This window comes from Miscanthus floridulus, chromosome 15 (genome assembly GCF_019320115.1).
Source record: "Miscanthus floridulus cultivar M001 chromosome 15, ASM1932011v1, whole genome shotgun sequence".
NCBI classification, from domain to species: Eukaryota; Viridiplantae; Streptophyta; class Magnoliopsida; order Poales; family Poaceae; genus Miscanthus; species Miscanthus floridulus.
In genome coordinates, this window is record NC_089594.1 from 44,139,146 (window position 1) to 44,162,347 (window position 23,202).

A 23,202-nucleotide genomic window follows, 5' to 3' on the forward strand; every position below is an offset into this window, starting at 1 on the left:
TTCTTTGCCGAGGGCCGTCCCATTGCCCTCGGCAAAGATTTTTCAAAAAAAATTTCTTTGCCGAGGGCCCCCGGAGACGGCCCTCGGCAAAGACTCCGTCCCAGGCGCCGGCGCCGTGACGGCTGTTTTTCTTTGCCGAGTGCTGCTCCAACCCTCGGCAAAGGCTTTGCCGAGTGCCCGATAAAGGACCCTCGACAAAGACCCTCTTCGCCAACTCAAAATTTCCTGAGAGCTCTTTGCCGAGGGCCGCCCTGGGCAAAGCCTTTGCCGAGGGTTAATGGGCCTTTGCCAAGGGCCTCAGGCCCTCGGCAAAGAGGCCGTCTCCAGTAGTGATGTGACTTTGAACACGTACATTTTGTGATTGAACAAATAAAGAAGAACATTGACATGCATTACCTGCGATCTCAAAAAACAGTATATCTAAAAACAGTGATGAACATTCCGACCAAATATATTGTATAATGCTCCTTGATTGAACAACTCAAATAAGTGAGCACTGGGTTCGGTAGGCCTTACATACGTATTTATTGAGTTTGAAATCATCTATTGCCTAGAAAGTTCATTCACGGAGATCCATAGTACATTGTAAACAGATGTGTCTGTTTGTGATTTATTAAATTTGACCACAAGTATGCATAAGTAGAGAGATATCAATTGAACGAATGTAACTTAAGAGAGAAGATAGCTGTAAATTGCACCACAATGTTTGGGAGAGCAACAAGTTGAACAACCGTGTTCTACCTGGCTGAGGGCCAATACCAAACGGACGCTCACACACGAGCATACAGTAAGTCAGTAATGTACAAGTCAATTAGATATTCAGAAAATACCGAGATTTAAATTACATATAATATATATATATATATATATATATATATATATATATATATATATATATATATATATATATATATATATATATATATATATATATATATATATATTGCTACGAATACATCATTGGCAGCAGTTCAGACTGATCAGTCAAGGATGCAATTTCCACAATGCTGCCATTGACAGGCTGTATATATATGGCACACATCAGAAGACAAATATCACAACCTCAAGCGAAACAAGAACAAACACAATACAGATATTGTTACGCTACGCCTTAACGCAAACAATGCCTGAGCCCAAGGATAAGGGTAATAAACCTCGATCCAAATACTACTATCTCCATCTCTTAGATTAGATGCAGCATATTTGGTAGTAGGAACTCAGAAAAGATTGCTTACTGTCTTCTCCGACGCACTGCAAATGCAGGGTTAATTAGTGAGGTGCCGCGCCTGAAGGGACCAAAGAAGGTGTCGCCTGTGGAGGATGCTTCTCATCATGAACAAGATTCACCCTCTCCTGGTAAAGTACCCCTACGTGTATAAGCTGAACATATTAAAACATTTCATATTATAGCCTTAACAGTAAGCTTCACCTGTACAAGTTAAGGTAGCAAAATAACAGTGCCGCGAGAGCTCAGCCATGCACGTATGTGCATGGAGCATGGTACCACCAGCATATGCATGAAAAGCCCCGTTTTGTCTCTCCCATTCCTTTTTGTATCTTTGTTACAAATCCCACCTATCTACTTCATTTCCGCTCCAATACTCCTCATTTTAAAGATTGCGCGGATCTCAAAGCAGTCTGTCTTACTAATTAATTTTTCTCAATTATTTTTCTCTTTGGGCCGGCCCATCCAAGCCTAGTTCATGTCCAGTCCTGACCCACGTGACCACTGCTTGTCGACGTCATTGGCTTTCACCTTGTCGGTTTGCAAACTCGTTGCTGCTATAGCTCTGGCATGCCGTGAGGTCTTGATCCATCCATGCACGCACGCACACAGGGCAAATGGCTCCTTGCATTTGTCCACGGAGGTGAGGCAGCTGTGGCCGCCGCGGTGTGGACTCGCCGAGGTTAGGCCGTGCGACAGGCCGCAGGGCTCCAGATGGACGTGCTGTTTGTATGTCAGTACATATGCCTCTACGTCATCGCGCTTGGCACCGGCGAGCTGAACTCCAGCGTCTCCGGCTTCTCCATCGACCAGTTGGACGAGCGTGCTGCCTGCTGAACTGCTGATATGGGCATCTTCTTCAACTGCTTCTTCATAATCGTCGGCACATGAAGCAGCCGCTCGCCGCCTCAGCGCTGCAAGAGGGGACCACGCCTATCGTCTCCTTCGACGAGTAAACGGAGCCGCCACCGAACAAAAAGGATCTGGGAGTTAGACCTGGACACGGGCTGGGCTTGACGGGTTGGGCTCACGTGGGTATCGGAAAAAAATAATTTAAAAAATTAATTAGTTAGATAAGCTGCTTTGATATCTTTGAAACTTTTAGAAAGATGAGTGTTGGAGCAGTTCTCTCTAGTTCATTTATTCATCTCTCATTTTCTATTTTTTAGACTTTGTTTGACTATACTCGTATTCACGTCAATCCAAGGTTCTGGGATTCATTTTGGAAAAAAAAAATCGGTTCCAATTTCGGACTCAATTCGGTGAATTTTCGAGATTTGAAGCACAAAATTCGTTTCGGACCTAACCAAAATGGACAAATTTCGCCGAAATTCGGATTGTCTCGGTCGAATCCCAGATCCTTGCGTCAATCCATGTGTATTGAGGTGGCTTGATGTGAAATATGAACTAATTTCCATCTCAATCTACTTCTCTTTCTTTTCATAAATAGAATCAGGTCGGCCCCTACTAGTTATACACATGCGGGTTGAGGTAAATAGTATATAACCAAACAAGCCCTTAAGCTAGTCTATTTCATTGAGGAGTTTCATTATGTTATTTTCAAACTTAACGAATGAAAAGTTTTATTCTATAGTTTAGTAGACATTTAATTTCATGATTCATAAAGAGTTGGCAATCATACCAAAACTCACTTTTTTCTCTCTTCTTAAAAACGTTGTCATGCGGCTGATGCAGATGAAACATTTGTAAAACTGACACTAAGATTGGCCTTAGAATTTCAGAATAGCTGATTATTTCCTAAACAGTAAATTCCTGGTCCAAGTGCTCGCAAGTTGCATCATCCTTAATAATTGAATGATACCTTCAGGTCCACAAAGCTTGCCCATCTGCCAGTTTCCAATTGCCTCAAAATTGTTAGAAAGAGGCACCAGACTGACGTCCAGACCCCACGAATGGATCTTCTACCTCCCGCCGAAACATAAGCAGCAGCAAAAACAACAACATAATAAGCCACAGCCAAAGGTTCACAAATTAAACGGGAAGAGCACATAGACATAATATTTATCGACAAGGTTAAGTGAACGAGGAACACCTACCCAACATGTGTGCGTTGGTAACAGTAGCAATGTTCACCCCCTACCTCCGCTCAATCTGCTAGCCTCGCCCACTGTCTTCGGCTAGCCAGCTAAAAAGTAGCTTTAATGTTCAACTAGTTGTTAGCCAACTTGCTACCTAACCACAACTAAGTTGGGCTAATTTTTAGCCCCAACTAGTAATTAGCCACGTGTATCAAACAACCATTTATTCGATTCTTTGCATATTATTATAAATAATTTCGTTTCTCTGTTTTTGATTCGTAAATGCATGCAGATGGAAAAGCTACTGGGTTGGTACGTCCCATGGAACCGACCAAAAAGCATGGGGATACGTAGAGACAAACTCATCAGAGTGGGGGCCAAACGAATGGAAAGAAGAAGTACGTAATCCTAGTTGTACATCAAGAATGCACTTTTTATATACAGTCCAAGATATTTGTGTTGTTCATCTCCATCTTTCTATGTCTCTTTAGAAACTGTTGCCACGCGAAACTGATCACTGACATATCTATATCTTTTTGGTACTGCAGGCCGTAAGGGTGTATCTACGCTGTGACCAAGCGAACATATGTGCATATGTCCTTATACATGGGTGACTGCAAATCGAATATAGTGACAATGAGAAGTTAGAAAACACAAAAAATACAACACATAGTACAATTATATAAGTTATGAGATTCTCGGATTGGTTAGCAGATGTATGCAATTATATATTATTGTACGTAGTCCTACCGGATCTCCAAAATAATTTGTAAAAAAATAATGTACAGCCGAAGTTGAAATATAAATAAATAAATTGGTTATGTTTTCTAAATCATTTCTTTCAATGATGTTGTACTAATTGTATAAATGCGTCGATGCTTGTATGCATACAATATGCCAAAACAGCACAAAGGAGAACTCCTCTAAGTAGGAGAACAAATTGTTTTGATTAACATAGTGTTGACAAGCTTATCCATGCATATGCTTTACTTCTTTGAGGTCCCTAGCAGAGTCCTTCAAAAAATAGACTACTATTGCTCTCGATTCTTTTGGCAAAGTTACAAACACAAGAAAAAGCATAGACTCACTAAGTGGAACATACTGTGCACACCTACGGATTTTGGTGGGTTAGGCATGCAAAACCTAGATATCAAAATAAGTGTATATTGAGAAAATGGTTTTTTAAACTTATCAACGAAGGAAGGAACATGGCAAGACCTTCTAACAAGGAAATACCTCTCAAATAAAACATTTTGGTCCAGACTTATGAAAGTCAAAGATCAATTCTTGGCAAGAGGATCTTTTTGAACACATAGTGGCATCGGTTCGGTTTTGGGAAGACACATGGATTGGCAACAAACCTCTCAAAATTGAGTACCATCTCCATACAATATTGTGAGGGAAAAGGAGGCACTGGTTGCACATGTACTAAGTACCACACCTTTGAATGTTTCATTCGAAGGTCTTTACCGCATAGTAACTTGATTACATGGTATGAGCTTGTGTCATAAGTAGCATTTGTTAACCTATCTAAGTGACAAAGATATTTTTATTTGGAGCCTACTTAGTAGTGCTATTTTCTCGGTATGTTGTATATATGTAAACTCGTATCATACAAATTAGTTCCTAATAAATGCTTAATGTGGAAAATCAGAATACCACTAAATTTTTAATGGTATCTTAACAAATATGTCACTCTCATGAAAGATACTATTGCAAAAACAAAATTGGAAAGACAGTCTCAAACGTTGCTTTTGTAGTTCTTTGGAGACTATACAACATTTATGTTTTATTGTCATTTCACACAAGATTTATTTGGAATACCATTTATATCACCATTAAAATTCACCCCCCTTTTAGCTTTACTAATATTTTTGGTTCATGGCTTTATGGTACTAGAAGGATACCCCACACGTTGCTATTGAATTTTTTTCAGAAATAAAATCTTTGCATGTATGAGTAACTTCTACTGGTTCTTACATCTATTCTTATCAAATTGGGTAAGGGAATGAAAGAATTCAATAAAAAACATAATTAGATCGAATTATAAGACGACGAAAAGACAACAAATAGCAATATATGGATATCTTCTATATTTCTTATATATTGAAAGTAGTAGTTGTGATTAGTGAAGATGATGTGGATAGCTTGCATTAAGAGGTTCAAAGTTTGTGGGATGACATGGCTATTAATGGGAGATGGTGTGGATAGTTAGTGGAAGATGATGATGTGGAAACCTTGCATGTATAGATAGAACTTGTAGTGTATAAGAGATATATATTCCATCAAAACTCAAGAACTATATTTTAGTTGGTGTCATAGCTCAATGTTGGGCAATTTAGTGGAATAGAAATGATATGGTTTTGGTATTAGCAATTTTTTTCTAGTGTGGTAACATTCTCTATAAAGTAACATTCACAACGGCAGCAGCCACACAAACATGCTCGATGATGAGTGCATGTCTTGGCTTGGAGAAGAGTAAACTAAACTAAATCTTAGTGACTTGCATTGACTATATTTTTGGCTTTGCATTGACTACAATATAACAATATTGAAGTGACTGCTAACTCTTTAACTTGTTTATATTTTGTGTAACACCTTAAATTTTGAATTTTATAATTTTCTAAAATTTGTTAGAATTTAATTTAGATTTAAGACCAAATAATAGTTGGAGGAAAATAGTAATTTATAAAATTAAACTTAATTTGACATAGGAGTTAAAATTTTTGTTGCATACATGTTGCTTCCATTAATTTTATCGAGTGAAAATTGATTTATTAAGAGCTGGATTAGATACGAGTAAGTTTTTATTCTTTTTCTAAAAAGTAATATATTAAAGTTTTATTTAAAAACTAGTCAAAGTTTTATTTCCAAAAGGTACCCGTGCCCGTGCACGCTCGCCGGAGCTCGTCGTCCGCCTCCCCGTGGAGCACGTCTCCTCTGTACTGCGTTCGTCACTAAGATCACCGTCATCGGACGCGCGGTGAGCTCCTCCTCCGCTTGCGCCTCTCCCTGACGTCCTCCATGCCCTCTAGCTCGCAGCCGAGCCACGCCAGAGAAGTCCAGCGATGGCACCGCCGTGAGCTCCTTCCTACGAGCGACCGCATGACCCAAGTATGAACATTGCAAAAATTACGACGAGAATGCCAGTTTTGACACGGAACATCATTAGGTACGGGGAATAGGTGACAAATGCATTTTCATCGCACGTGCGTCGTAAATTATGAAACATGACATAATTTCTGGTTTCTACAACAGAAGTGCAATGTCGTAGAAGGTCGTATTCTTGTAGTGAAGTCTAACACCGTTATGCAGGTCATTTTTAGAACAACCTAACTAATTCCGACCGTTGTCACTGCTGCATAATGATGAAGAATTAAGAAAGAACGTGAAAAATCATTGCAGACTTTTGGTAGAGATGATGATCATGGAGGTCTTCGCTAAAATCTGATGGAAGTTATCAAATAGAATTGAAACTTAGTTTCCTTTCTACTAGTGGAAATGCAGGTGCGACACGCACGTGTCTAGAAAAATTTATATATAAATAAAAGAATAGCAATGTTAGACTTATGTCTTATAATAAATATGTAGACAAATAAAAGTTATCAAACCATAAAATTATTAATAGTCTAATATATATCAAATCATGGTATGACGAACGGTCAATTTCACATAAATTTTCGTAGATTTCTAACCTATATAATTGTGAAGAATTTTTTTCTTTATTAATATAATGCAAACCGTTGAGACAACACAACATAGAGTATATTTGTCTCCTACGTAGCCTTGCCTGTTTGTAACACCCTAAAATTTGCAAGATTTTAAAATAGGAGAAAATGATTTAATTATACATTTTGTGAGCATTTAAATTTAGAAAATGATAACTTTGTTAAAAATAAAATCAAATATAAGGTTTACATACATGTATGTGCATACATGCCGCTACATATTTTATTTATGATGCTTTGGTTTGATCAAAATTTGCAAAATAATTTAAATTTGGATTTAAATTGGATTTGAAATTGTGTTGAGAAAATTAGAAAAGGAATTTTATTTTCTCTCTTCTCCCCCGCTTCCCCGCGCAAGTCACTGACCAACTAGCCCCACGCGTCAGCGGCGCACTGTTCTTCTTCCTCGCGCGTGACCGAGCCGGATTCTCCGCCACCGCCGACTCCGACTCCGCCAGCGCAACGCCTCACTTTGTCGTGCCACCCAAGACTCCTCGGCCCTAAATAGCAGCCGACCCCGCTGCCTCTCTTTTCCGTCTTAGAACTAGCAGCTGCCCTCGCCGAATCGCCGAGACACAGCACCGCCAAACCCTAGCCGCCGACGAGCCACCCGCTATGCCGTGCACTGCGCCGCCCTCCGTCGCTCTGCGCCTCGGTAAGCTACCTAGCCGAGCTCTCCGTTCCTTCTTCTATCTTCCGGTGCCTTTGGTTCGTCCTGCCTAGCGCCGTCGCCGCTCTGCTTGGCGCCGGCGGCCTTCCCCTCTGGATCTATTTTGGGCCGTCCGATCTTAATCCAACGGTCTAGATTTCATGATACTGATTCGGCTGGCAAAATTGCAAAAGAACCCCCGCAAGATTCTAAGTTCAAACCTGCGGTCCTTGACGTATTCCCCAGAATACGTTTTCTATTTTTGAAAACATATTTTCTTTCGGATTAGATTCAAAATACGCTTTCTTCTTCTGAAAACGTTGTTTTATTGGTTAGATCTAAAATACGTTTTCATCTATTTATAGTTTTGCCACTAATCTTATTTTACACCTAAAATCTTCGTTTTAACTCTGATTTGATCCGTTCAAGTTGCGTTAGGTTTATAATTGCGTAATCTACATGTTCATACTACTGTTATGTATGTTTTCAACTTTCCATAAAGGAAATCTTGTTTAATTCATAACTTCTTCGTTTTAGCTCTGATTTTCGTGATCTTCACGTATGTGTGTTCGTAGCAAGACATAGATTTGTTTTACAAACTTTTCATCTTGATTTTATGCTAAATGGTGTACTATTCTAATCTATAGCCTTTGTTTGCTACGCATGATTGCTTCTGGATGCTTGTATGTTGCTGTGATTATTGAGTATAGACAGTGAGCAATTCGTAGGTGATCAAGAGTACTACTTTGACTAGCAGGATCAGCAAGAACACTTTGTTCAAGGCAAGTATAGCATGAGATCATCCTTGTTTCCTATTAACTTTAAAGGGGCGTACCCGGTGCAGAGAGCTCCCGCTCTATGCGGGGTCTGGAGAAGGGTGTCAGTGGTAAGCCTTACCCTCGCCTGTGCAATGCGAAGAGACCGTGACTCGAACCCGGGGCCTTACGGTCACAGGCGGTAAGACTCTATCGCTTGTTTCCTAATAACTTTAATACATTTAATTCATATTGCATGTGTCACCTTGATAGGAATTCCCTAGAATTGAACTCAACTAAACCATGATTTTGTAACTTGACTAATGGTACATGCAATAAACATTAAAAGATGATTTTTAACAACTTGGAAATAGGGGGCTGGAGTGTTTAGCTACTTTCTAAATGCTTCAGATTCCTCTCCCTAAGGACTTATCTGTAAGCGAACATCCAGGACTTATAGTACAGCTGTGAGGGCTATATGGCTCTGGCTTTAGCTCAGTATGAGAATCTTTTCTAGCTTGTTAGAGATTACCTTTATGGCGTAAGAATGGTTTGCCGAATCAGGTATAGGACAACCTCTACTCTTATGTGTATAGCCATGATGGAATTATGCTATTCGATAGGGGGGTTCCTACATCTGTTTGCCGAGTAAATCTAATGGCCCAAACTTCTTAGACGAACCTTTGAAAGGCTTCATAGTGAACCCTGCCTGCTCACCTTGGAAGTGTTTTAAGAGTTATAAACCCAGACATATGGTTATCATGACTCACAGGGAAAGTGTACAATATTTGCAGAGTGTAAAACTGGTATATCAGTCGTGCTCATGGTCACGTGCGGCCTTGGACCCTTATGGAATAGATGATCACTAATAATTATCCGTTTATGCTATTCATTATTCATGTTTACCTGATCATGTGTTTACATGGGCTTATGAATAAACTTATTGCCACCCAATTGCTAAAAGATGACTCACTAAAAGCTAATCGCAGTTAAACCAGTGTCAGCCTTTTGAGCCTCATGAACCCCATATTATATTTGTTTATTTTCATTATTTGGATAAAAATCCCGGATGGATAACAGATGGCTATGGTAATGATGACTTTCGTATGGATTACTAGACTTGTAGTCAACCAATTGACGTCCCTGTGATATGGAGCTTCCGCGAGAGATTTTTCTTTATACTTCCGCTACATTTATGTGAAGACTATGTCTTATTATATGTGATGTAATAAACACTTGTGATGATACTATCTATAATTTGTCGACTTATGTGTGTGACTGATCTCTGGGCACACATAAGATTATGAATCCTATTTTATCCTTAAAATCGGGTGTGACACTGTTCAACACTGTCCAAATTATCATTGCTTAGAATAGCTGTCGTGTCTTGCATAAAAGACTAAAAAATATATAAACCATGGGTCAAAAACATATAGATTACCGTTAGTATTGTTGCTTTCGCCAAATCACAATCTTCACTCGGTAGCCTCATGAATGACAACTCACATCTGAAGCAAACACCTGGTTGCATAGATTCTGCGAAATCAGCTCTGAATAAGTAATATGCTGAAACCAATTAGCATATAATTACAAATAATAGAAGCAATGGCAAGCCCTACATCATCCTCCTAGTGACAGGCAATAATGCAGAAATTAAACAAGATAAGCAAGGAAGCAACCAACCCAATTTTATGTCATGTTAGCGGTGCTTTGCTGGGGATCAAAACTCGGTCACCTGCGTCTAGCCCCTTGTTGAACTGGCGATCTGATGTCCTGTTCCATCCACAACATAGCAAGCATATGATGACGGCTCATCTGAAAACCATTACAAATTAGTTAGCATTTACTCAATAGAAATCGATCAAGCATTAATTTTTTAATCATTAATTATATAGATATTTATCAAGCTAAACCAAGATCACGAAGATCAAATTATTTTCCCAAATACTTTACTCGTTCAAAAAATTCGATGCCTCCATGCTTTTCTCGTGTCAAACCAGTTCGAAGCTCAGTATCACCGCAGCATGAGAGATTAATCATGATGTCACCACATAAGAACAGACCGAAACGTTGCTAATATAAATGGATGAATTATTACTAACAAAAGGATAAACGTTTGAGCAAAGATATATGTTAGGACTATAGGAGGATAGCATCTATTATTCTAATCAAGGGTTATTAGATAGAACACGGTATGACACAGACTGCAGAGAATTAACAAAACAGGGTTTATTAACTGAAAGCAACATGCATGGAAGATAGAAAGTAACATGCATGGAACACTGGTAGAGAACCGAGCTTTACTCCTGGTGGGGAACCCCCTCTAGTCCCGGTTCCCCACCCGGGAGCAAGCATCCGGGACTAAAGGGGGTCCTTTAGTCCCGGATCAGGAACCGGGGTAACACCAACCGGGACTAAAGGTGCCTCCTGACATGCCATGATGACCGGCACCCTTTAGTCCGGTTGGTAATACGACCCGGGACTAAAGGTTTTTTTTTCTTTTCTTTTCATTTTTTTGTTTTCTTTTCAAAATAGGTTTTCGAAGTCGTATTGTACGCTGCTAATTATACATTTATACGCGCGTATAGTATGTTTCGGTTCAAGCACAATGAACGTATTAAATTACACAATTCAAGCATAGAAATATATATATATATATATATATATATATATATATATATATATATATATATATATATATATGCATGCATGCATCATATATATATTTACATGCATGCATGCATATGTGTATTTTACATTATATTATTTCATGTGCATATATTACAAAAGATTGCATTACAGTTGTTGTGATATAACAAGTTTCCTCTCATCCTCTAGCTTGGCTTCAATGGCAGTGTTGGGTCGAAGTAGAACTCGCCCTTGGAATCGATGACCTGCTCATTAAAAAATCCGGCTATAGACTCTTGAATTGCTTTGATTTGGTCTTGCCGTATGACCTTTTCCTCCAACCATCGAGCCTACAGGTTTGAATTAAAGAAAATAAATTAATATATGTACAAAAAAAGATATATATATATATATATATATATATATATAAAGACATAGTAACACAATCAATAATAATAATTAAATGAATATATAGTTTATTTTTAATGTACTTTGAGTCTCTCTGTAGGAGTTCTTTGGAAGACCACCTTGATAAACTTGCAAACATAGTAACCACAGTAGTTGTTCCCCTGTTCCTGCCTCAGACACTACTTTACGAGAAAAAGATTTGTCATCCAATCCGGTGATCTAGTGAAAGCTATATGTTTAATTAATAAATATGATATGATTCAGGGGACTTACTTTCAAAGGGATTACATTCAGTGGCGCTTTGCATTTTTCCATGTGTTGCTTCTCAATAAAGGTTTTCCAAATACTGCCCAATAAAAAAATTGCCACGTCATCAGATATAGTTAATCATCATGTTTGTGTGTATATATAGTTGCTAGAGATCCCGAAATTACCTCTGGATAATATCTATCATATCTTGGTAGTCTTGTTGTGGTTTTCTCATCGAGTCATAGATTATCAAGTGACTTTTCACCAGATCGATGTCCATCAATATCCAGTGATTGTTGCATGTGTTTATAGGATATAACACATAACACTCATTAATTAACTAGAATCAACATATGAGCCATTAAGGATGATCGACATTATTAACACTCACTTGAAGTTATAGGGAAAAAGTATATCCTTCTTGTGGCGTTGGTTCACTAAGAAGTTCATGAGGTTACTCTCTGACTCAGACTTCCAATTAGTCTTTGAAGTTATTGGGTCTTTGAATACTATATGGGGATCAACAAAACCAATTTCATTGCAGCCTTTCTTTCTGAGCTCTGTCATTGTAAATCTACATATATATAGTACTTGTTAGGATAATTTATATGCATATACACACATATGATGAGTTTAATAATAGATCGAAAGAATTATTACTTACAGGCAATAGCAGCTAATGATAACTTTGTCCAGAGAGGTCAGGTGGCATAGTTGATGAAATTCTGCAAAGTCAACATACATAACATCATCGCCACGGAACCAATGTTCGTCTCTAATTCTGACACCAACGCAGAAGTCTCCACTGGTAGACGCCTACATGTACCACTTGTTTAGCAGGTACATTTGCGTCCCCAGATCAGATAAGGCTTGAGGGTTGTATAGACTCTAGCCTAGTACAAATTTTTTCTTCCAAATATCAACCTCCGCCGCACTCTTAATGTTTTCATCACCAAACATCTGGTAAAGGTCGAGACCAGTCTCATCAATAAATTCACCAAGGTGATCCAAATCGACATCCGGAGGTATGTTTGCCTGATGCATTAATCCTAAATTCGAACCATATTGATTACCAACAACTAGCGGGGGGACTGATTGGTGCGCTTGTTGTCCGAGTTGGGCAACTCCTTTCCCTACCCGCTTCTTTTTTTGTGCCGCCTCAATTGACTTGGTGAGAGTGCGGTCATAGTCCGATAACGTTGATTTGGACGGCTTACGAGATTCCCGCTGTTGTTGCTGGTAAGAAGCCACCCTTTTTCTTAGATTATCTGGAGCTACGAAGAAGTACGGTTTCTCCGGGTTTCTCCTTGCTTCTTGATTCTTTTTAAGTTTGTCATAGAATCTAGACATATCTTTTTTATATGCATCAGTTCCTTTTTTCTTCTCTTCAGATATTATTTTGGGAATAGCCCTTGGTTTCACTGTGGCTTTCTTTGCAGGCGGGGACTGGTTCTTCGTTTGAGGGGCTGGCCTCTTGCTAGGCTTCTTGGTAGGCGGGGGCGGGGGAGGCGTTGGAGACCTCCTTGGAGGTGTTGGCAGCGGCGTTGGAGACCTCCTTGGAGGTGGCGGCTGCGGCATTGGAGACCTCCTTGGAGATGGTGTGGATGCAGCCTTGCCTTCCAACACAATGTCATCGTACAGAGCACTATGATGATCTAGCGATTGAACAATTGGATTTAGGTTGGGGGAGGATCTGCTACAAAAAAGGAATGACATATTATTATGAACAGATTGTTAATTATTTAAGCCAATACAAATTAATGATGTAGTGTTTTCATCTGCACGTACCTATGGTGAGGTAGTTCAGGAGGAGGTGGAGCCGACATCCCTGGAATGATAATGTAGCGCTTGCGCCATAGAACTAATGTCTTCTCCGCTTCTCCTAGAGTCTTCTCGCCATCACCTCCAGGAATGTCAAGAGGTAAATCACTAAAACCTTTTTCAGCTTTATCTATCGAGATGGTAGCATATCCTTCTTGGATTATATTCCCATGAATCCTTGGTATCTTGGTTTGGTCGATAGGATTAACAAGACCGATAGCCACCTTGATTGTGGAATTCCCCTTTGGAATGTGTAGCTCACACGTTGTACAAGGTTTAGTGACGTCATCCACAGGGAAGCGTAGTCCTATGTCCCCTTGATTTGGTATCTTCGTGGAAGCACAGCTGCTTTTCAACTGAATAGATTGGCTAATGTTGATTCCTGGCTCTGATGCCTGATTGCTTGCACTCACTGCTATTTGCACTTGCCTTCTGATTTCCTCCTGCATTCTCGCTTCAAGGTTTTTTTCCCGCTCCTGTGCTTCACGCACCGCTTCCTCCAACCTCTGGAGCCGCTGTGCCTCTTCTTCCTTCTTTCTCTAGCGACTTCTGTAGGAAGGTCTGTCCTGAGGGAATCCATGCTCCCACAAGACACTTCCTTTGCCTCTAGTTCGGCCACCATGTTCAATAGTCCCGATGGCGTATGTCAGCTCATCCTTCTCTCTGTTGGGCCTGAATGCACCACTAGCAGTAGCTCTCTGAGCATAAAACAATCTTTCTGCTGCTTCTTGCAGTCTTACGCCATAAATGCACTTCCCTGTCTCCTGGTCTAGTGTTCCCCCATGAGCGAAAAACTAATTCTTTGCACGTTCTCCCCACTCGAGTGATTCTGGTCTGATACCCTTGGCAAGAAGGTCTGCTTCCATTTTGTTCCACTTCTTAATGGCAGTCGGGTAGCCACCTAATCCCAAGTTATGGTGGTATGTCTTCTGTTGGGCATTACGTTGGTTCTTTATCACCCGACTCACACCCTCTTCCAAAGTCTTGTACTGTACAAACTCATCCCAATAGGGCCTCTGCTTTGAGATCGGGCCTGGGACAGTAAAATCTAGTGCTATGTTCTTCTTGACATACGTCGTGTATAGGTGTTTCTTCCAAGTCTGAAACTGGGTGGCCATCTTCTTCATTGCCCAATCCCTAACTCGCTCCTTCAATTCATCACCATCTATTATATCATCATAACCATCTGTTTGGAGCGTGAAATGTACTAAGACATCTTTCCAAATTAACGTCTTGTCACGATCGGAGACAAAACTGATATGAGGAGCATTGGTCTTCTTCTTCCATTCACGGGTACTAATCGGGAGCCGGTCCCGTACAAGGTAACCTAAGTGGTGCACAAATTTCATTTTATTCGGCCCCCCCCGGTTCTCCTATATCCACATTGAACTCCGAGATGATGAAGCGGCCCTCCAATGGCTTTTTGGGACCTCGAACATTTTTACTCTTCGTTGTACTTGTTGATGTCGATCCAGAGGGCTACAAAACATAAACATTATTTTTAATGTCATGAGCACACATAAGACATATGATAATATATATAGCTAATAATAAAAAATATATACTTGGCTAATATGTTGTTGCTCATTTTGTTCAAGAGCTAAGTACTGACTCCCGTCATCTGCATCCTCTTGCACGTTATTTTTAGCACCATCATCGCCGGCAACTTGAGTGCCAGTGTTGATCAAATTCATCATCAACTCCTCCTCATCCATGTTTCTCGGGTCGGCCATCTAGCTTCAAAAAACAAAACCAATATATAGTACGTCAAATCTGCGTCGGTACTAGGGCGAATTAGGGCTATACATAAATGGCCAAGGGCGAATTGCGTCGGTGACTAGGGTGAACCACGTCGGTGACATCAACAGCGCGGTTCGCCTGGTGTGATTGTTTAGCGTTAACGATAACGATAATACGAATATTGATCGACTAGGCCGCGAGAGAGGGCGGTGTGACAAGAGTGGCGGTGCTCCACTCCGCCGTATATATGTCTGTACACATGGATGAACGAGGGCAGCGGTGCTCCACCGTATACATAGAAACGCATTGAGTTCCTATTTGACCATTATATATCCTACAACAAATCCTTCAAAAAAAAGACCCTATATGAATATATTTGGATAAAATTTCGTTAACAAACATTGATCTATGAAGATAGAAAAAATTCTTGTATTGAGCAAAGGCAATGTTCTAGATTCATGAAACAATGTTCTACTTTCAAAAGAGAAATATTTTCAGTTTAGGAGAACAAATTTCTACGTTTCAGATCTATTCGGTATCACAGCAAGAATGTACTAAAATTGAATTTGAAAAACTAAAAAATTTAAAGCATAATTTTGGGGCCATATACTATTTTAATTGAAAATATCATAAAGGTTGTACATGTCTTCTAGCTCAACAACTTCAATAGAAAGTTCTTAATCTAACTTGAAAGGGTTATGAACTTCATTGCGCTGTATTTCTTTTTGAGACCGGTCACATTATTACCAACTATGTCTACAAATTGATTTCAGGGTGATATACCCCAACTGTCTTTATAAATCGATTTATGGTGGTAACTTGAAACATCAATCGTAATATCTATAACTATTTTTAAAGATAAATGGTGACTAGCCACTATATCGTCGTACGCTTAATTTGCCGTTTTTGTTGGTGTCGCTGGATGACACGCGTCGGTTACGCGCGCTAATGACGAAGACTACGCTTGTCGTCGTCGTTAAGGAATGGCCTATTGGCCGACAACAGCTGCTTGTGCACACTTGCGGATGACGAACTTAACATTTTTACAAACACAGTACACATCCAAGCAGCGAGGTCGTATCAGCAGCAGCAGAGCAGCGAGGTCGTCGGCGCGCGGTACACATTTTTACAACACCAAGCAGCGGCTGGCGAGGTCGTTGGCGCTAATGACGAAACACATTCAAGATCGCATCAGCAGCGAGGTCGTTGGCGCTAATGACGAAACACATTCAAGATCGCATCAGCAGCGAGGTCGTCGGCGCTAATGACGAAACACATTCAAGATCGCATCAGCAGCGAGGTCGTCGGCGCTAATGACGAAATTAACTTACCAAAACTTACCAAGCAGCGGCTGGCGCGCGTTGGGCCAGGGCGGGCAGCAGCAGCGAGGTCATCAGCGCGCGGGGTGGCGTGGGGACTGCGGACGCGCGCGAGGCGGTGGTGACGACCGACGTCGGGTGGGGTGGTGGCAGCGTCCTCGGTGTGGCATGGGCGCAGGGGAGAGGAATCGGCGAAGAACGCAAGGAAGAAGATGGCCCTGGTATATATAGGCCATACCCCTTTACTCCCGGTGCCATCCCCCCACCGAGAGTAAAGGTCCTTTACTCTCGGTGCGTATTATCAACCGGAAGTAAAGGTATACCTTTACTCTCGGTTGGTAACATGCATCGGGAGTAAAGGGTTTTTTTTGGCGGGCCACGAAACTACAGCCCACCTTTACTCCCGGGTGTGGCCTGTAGTTTCGTTTCCCGCCTGTTTTAAGCAATAGTCTTGTTAAATACAATAGAAATGCAATAGTTTTTGTTAAATATATAGTAAATTAAATAAAAGGCATAAAATTATTTTGTTAAAAATATGGATTTTCTTTTTCTTTATTGCACATAGGAAAAATCTATAACCTAACTTTTTTATTTTTTGTTACAATTATAAAACATAATGTAACTAATATTTATTATTTCGTTAATGCAAAAATGTAGTGTTTAATTAAAATTATTAAAACTATTGGTTTTGGACAGAAAATTTGTTTTCACATCATTTTAACGTTAATATTTTAATTTTTCATCACTCAATATCCTAATTTACCTTTTTGAGAGAGAAATCCCACCAAATCAAACATTGATTTAATTTGAAACATGACATAATAAACATCTGAATTCACAATTATTACATAATATCTCAAACACACACTACATTAAATCACTATATCATCAAGTGGGCACAGCAGTGAACTTCTTCTTTACGTATGTCCCTTGGTTATGATCGCATCGTAACCATGGAGTGTCCTCATCATTTACCAAGATGCTAGGGTCTTTGTTCACTTTGAATGGCGGAATTCGGTCATCCTTTTCATAATCTTCTAACATGTCCGACTTGTCCTCAATTCCCACGATGACTCTTTTCCCTGAAAGAACTATGTGGCACTTTGGCTCTTTGGTTGAGTCATTATCGTTTTTCCTCTTTTTGGTTTGGTAGACATATCATTGACATAGAACACCTGATTCACATCCTTGGCAAGGACGAATGGTTCGTCTTTGTACCCAATATTACTAAGGTCTACTGTTGTCATTCCATACTCGTTGTCTACTGTTACCCCGCCTCCGGTCACCTTGACCCATTGGCACTTGAACAATGGGATCTTCAAAGTAGGTGCATATTCTAGTTCCCATATTTCATCTATGCGTCCATAATATGTCTGCTTATTCTCATTCGGGTCTGTGGCATCTATGCGGACACCACTGTTTTGGTTGGTACTCCTTTTATCTTGGGCTACTATGTAGAATATGTTCCCATTTATCTCGTACCCTTTGTATGTGACGATATGCCATGATGGTTGCATAGCCAATAAATACAGTTGCTCATGGATGCTCTCATCACCTTGACATTTTTTTTCGCAACCAACCGCCGAAAGTTTCCATGTGCTTACGCGTAATCCAAGCTTCAGTCTTCCCTGGAAACTCGAATCGTAAGAGATCCTTGTGTGTCTCAATATATGGATCTACCAAAGAGGAGTTATGTAGAACTGTGTAGTGCGCTTTATTGAAATAATCATCATCCGTACCAATATATGTTTTCCTCCCTAGTGTCCCCTTTCCGCTTAGTCTCCCTTCATGTCTCGATTCAGGAACACCAATCGAGTCAAGGTCGGGAATAAAGTCAACATAGAACTCAATGACCTCTTCTGTTCCATAGCCCTTGGTGAAGCTTCCTTTTGGGCGAGCACGGTTGTGAATATATTTCTTCAGGACTCCCATGAATCTCGCTAAGGGGAACATGTTGTGTAGGAACACAGGACCGAGAGTGAAAATCTCCTTGACTAGGTGAACTAGGAGGTGTGTCATAATATCAAAGAAGAAAGGAGGGAACACCAACTCAAAGCTGACGAGACATTGAACCACATCATTATGTAGTTTAGCTAGATCAGTTGGATCAATTGCCTTCTGAGAAATTGCATTGAGGAATGCACATAGCTTTACGGTGGCTAGACGTACATTTGGAGGTAGAATTCCTCTTAATGCAACTGAAAGTAATTGCATCATGAGAACGTGACAGTCATAGGACTTTAAGTTATAGAATTTCTTCTCTGGCACATTTATAATACCCTTTATATTCGAGGAGAATCCAGATGGTACCTTGATGTTGTTTAAGCATTCAAACATGATTTCCTTCTCCTCTTTGCTTAGAGTGTAGCTAGCAGGACGTAAGTAATGGCGTCCATCATCTGTCTTCTCTGGATGCAGGTTGTCTCTTTCTCTCAAACAACGCAGGTCCTGTCGTGCTTCAAATGTGTCCTTAGGCTTTCCATACACACCCATAAAGCCTAGCAGGTTCACACAAAGATTCTTCGTCAGGTGCATCATGTCAATCGAGCTACGGACCTCTAGGACTTGCCAATAGGGTAGGTCCCAAAATATGGACTTCTTTTTCCACATGGGTGCGTGACCGTTAGCGTCGTTCGGAACAGGTTGGCTTCCATGTCCTTTTCCAAAGACGACTTTCACATCATTGACCATATCGAGTACATCCTCACCGGTTCGGTTGCGAGGCTTGGTCAAGTGGTCTGCCTTCCCTTTAAAATGCTTGCCTTTCTTTCTTACGGGGTGATTTGCAGGAAGAAATCGACGATGGCCAAGGTACATGACCTTTCGACATTTTTTCAAGAATACACCTCTAATATCATTGAAGCAGTGTGTGCATACATTATATCCCTTATTTGATTGTCCTGAAAGATTACTTAGAGCAGGCCAACCATTGATTGTTATGAACAACAATGCTCGCAGATCAAAGTGTTCCTGTTTGTACTCATCCCACACACGTACACCTTCTTTATTCCACAAAATGAGAAGTTCATCAATAAGTGGTCTCAGGTACACATCGATGTCATTGCCAGGTTGCTTTGGGCCTTGGATGAGCACAGGCATCATAATGAACTTCCGCTTCATGCATAACCAAGGAGGAATGTTGTAGATACTTAGAGTAACAGGCCAAGTGCTATGACTACTGTTCTGCTCTCCAAAAGGATTGATACCATCTGTACTTAAAGCAAACCTTAAGTTTCTTGCATCATTTGCAAACTCCGGGAATTCTCTGTCGATTGCTCTCCACTGGGACCCATCAGCAGGGTGTCTCAACATATTGTCTACCTTACGGTCTTCTTTGTGCCATCGCAACAATTTTGCATGTTCTTTGTTTCTGAACAGACGTTTCAAGCGTGGTATTATAGGAGCATACCACATAACCTTGGCAGGGATTTTCTTCCACGGACGTTCGCCCTCAATATCACCAGGGTCATCTCGCCTGATCTTATACCGCGACGCATGGCATACCGAGCATGCATCCAATTTCTCGTACTCTTTGCCACGGTATAGGATGCAGTCATTAGGACATGCATGTATCTTCTCTATTTCTAGCCCCATAGGACAGACAACTTGTTTTGCTTCGTAGGTAGTGGTGGGCAATTCATTGTCCTTCGGAAGCATCTTCTTTTGGATTTTTAGTAACTCTCCAAATCCCTTGTCAGATACACCATTCTTTGCCTTCCATTGCAGCAATTCTAGTGTGGCTTCCAACTTTTTCTGCCCTGCATCACAAGTTGGGTATAACAATTTCTTATGATCTTCTAGCATCCGCTCGAACTTGATCTTCTCCTTTTCACTTTCACATTCTCTTTGTGCGTCACAAATGACCTGAGAAAGATCATCAGCCGGCTTATCTTCTGCGGCTACCTCTTCTTCAGCTTCTCCCATTACAGTATCATTGAAGCATGCACCATCGGGAATAATATCACTGTCGTCCCATTATTCTTCTTCACCTTCTTCCATTACAACACCGGTTTCTCCGTGCTTTGTCCAACAAATATAGTTTGGCATGAAACCCGACTTGAACAAGTGTGAATGAAGAGTCCTTGAGCAAGGATATTCCACCGTATTCTTACATATGGCACATGGGCAGCACATGAAACTGTCGCGTTTATTTGCCTTGGCCGCACGTAACAAAGAATGCACGCCGTCAATGAACTCTTGGGAGCGGCGATCAGCATTATACATCCAATGACGGCTCATCTGCATTACATGACATAAATACCATATTAAAACCTAGATCATAATTAATTATTTATACAACATGCGTGCCACCACAAAAGATATAAATTTATGAAAGCATCGCTACAATGTAGATAATCCCAACTACCACTAAAAGAACTAAAGTTAAAATATATTTTAGGAGCACAAGGATTTCGCGACCAATCTCAACTAAAACAGACAGATCCCCCGATTGTGCAACATCTTTGGGCTTCTTCGGCTGGATCACTGCCTCATTAGCCGCCGTATCTGCCTGTTGTGCAAGATATTTTTGCACGAGTTCAACATACTCTTCCTCCCAGTAGAAGCCTGAACATCGTCCACTGCCATCCCACTGAAATTAAAACAAAAAATTAGAACTTTAATCACAACCATAATGAAAATAGGTATAAACTAACCATAATCATTAAATACGATAAAATAACTCATATTGCGATCCGGACACTTGTAGAAGATACGATCCTTGTTGGGACCCTGCTTCTTCACTCGGTACTCCATCACAATCTTCGTCTCATCATGACACTTGCCGTAGGAATGAGAGGGAGGCCCAGCCTAAGTCGCTTTGGAAACCTATGAGAGGCCGAGGACCCGAAAGCAGTTGTCATCTACTCTCTATACTTATTTTTTAATACACTATAAATTTCTCCTTTTATAAACAAATAAAATTAAGAAACTATAAAATTATCTAGATCTCTATACTCATTTTTAATACATTATAGCTCAAAAATATGTTTTAATAAATAATCATCCGTACTAGTTGAACTTGCTTACGTGATCATCTCGGCGAGCATTTCTCCACCGGACGGCACCGTACTTGGCCACGGAAGAGCTCCGATTCTACGAGGAAGGGAACACGGTCTTCCACGACCGTTGCCGCTCTCCTTTGTAGAATCAAAGCTCCTCCTTGACGTCCGTTACCGCTCGGCAGAGAACATGCTCGCCGAGCTGAACACGGTCCGCAAGTTCAACTAGTACGGATTTGCTATAATTTTCTAACTATTTTCTAAGTTTATATTTATATATACTTTAACCTTCTTTCATGTAAATATGCAAGCTTAAAGTGATTTTAAGCTCAAATTGCTTACAAATGAAAAAAACCATAATAAAGAACCATATATATATATAGTGAACAAAATAACATAAGACAATGGTGAAAAATGAGAGTATGAGATTGGTAACCTTTACAACTGAAGAATCGACGGAGGAATCGAAGAAATCGACGGAGGAATCGAAGAATGGATGGAGGAACAATGGAGGGAGGGAGGAAGCAAGAACACTAGTGCAGTGAGCTTCAAAATGTGCTGAGCTCGGGCTCGGGGAGGAAGAAGGAGACGGCCGATATATAAAGGGAGAACATTTAGTCCCGGTTGGTGACTCCAACTGGGACTAAAGATAACTTTCCAACCCCGGGCGCAGCCACGGCCTGGGAGTAGACCTTTACTCCCAGTTGGATCCACCAACCGGGAGTAAAAGTGTACCTTTAGTCCTGGTTGGTGGCTCCAACCGGGACTAAAGGTCCCTGCCACCTCTGTCTAGCGCAGTAGCCGTTGGGCAGGGACCTTTAGTCCCGGTTGGAGCCACCAACCGGGACTAAAGGTATTTCTAGTTCTGGGGGCAAAAAAAAAATTCCGGAACTAGAGCCCATTTTAACCGATGATCAAAGGTCTGTTCCTACTAGTGGAAGATAGAAGGGACCTGCATGCCCTGGAGCACGTCTTGCAGCTTCGTAGTTCGTACGTTCCTGGTAGGCAACATCTTTTCCCAGCGGCAGCTTCTACTCTCCAGGCCAGCGGCAACTATCACAAGCAGCAGCAGGCGACACGCAAAGCAGCATCGGACTTCCCACAGGGCGGCGCATGCACTTGGCATGGAGGGCTGACATGACAGACGGATGAGCAGAAAACGAACATGAGGCGCGAGTCAGAGAGACAATGGGTGTTGGGTCTTCACGCGTGCGATGGCGCTCTCTGGCTATGGCGGACGCGATCTCGCCGGGACCGTGTTATCCACGTCACGGTGATACTCCAGTGGCGCCGGCTTCCATAGGCAGCGTCATGGTGCGGCGAAACGTCCTGGCCGTGAAGCGTGCGGCGGCGCGTTGTTGCTTGCAGGTTGTGACAGCTTGATCATCTCGGACGCTGGACCGCAAAGCTCAGGAGTGGTGGCCTGGCCGGTCTCGCAGAAGATGCCGGCTCGGCTTTCGCACATGGGCAGCGCTAGGGCTTCGGAGGCTCCGTGAGGAGGAATTAATCTACGATTCCTCGACGTTTTCACGCTCGGCACCACGTGCGACGCTGGGAGGTTCACGGCGGCGCCGTCCGGCTACTGGGCGCTACCTGTTCCCTGGCGCCGGCCGGAAGGGGTGTTGGTCCTCCGAGCTTGCC

The 23,202-nt window shown here is 41.3% G+C and overlaps 1 long non-coding RNA gene across 1 annotated transcript; it reads left to right on the forward strand.

Moving 5' to 3' along the window:
- The first annotated feature begins 1,066 nt into the window (after nucleotides 1-1,066).
- Nucleotides 1,067-4,001, forward strand: LOC136508258 (uncharacterized). Its single transcript, XR_010771915.1, has 4 exons — nucleotides 1,067-1,145; nucleotides 1,264-1,356; nucleotides 3,557-3,662; nucleotides 3,813-4,001. It is a non-coding gene; the product is annotated as an uncharacterized lncRNA (long non-coding RNA).
- The last annotated feature ends 19,201 nt before the right edge of the window (nucleotides 4,002-23,202 follow it).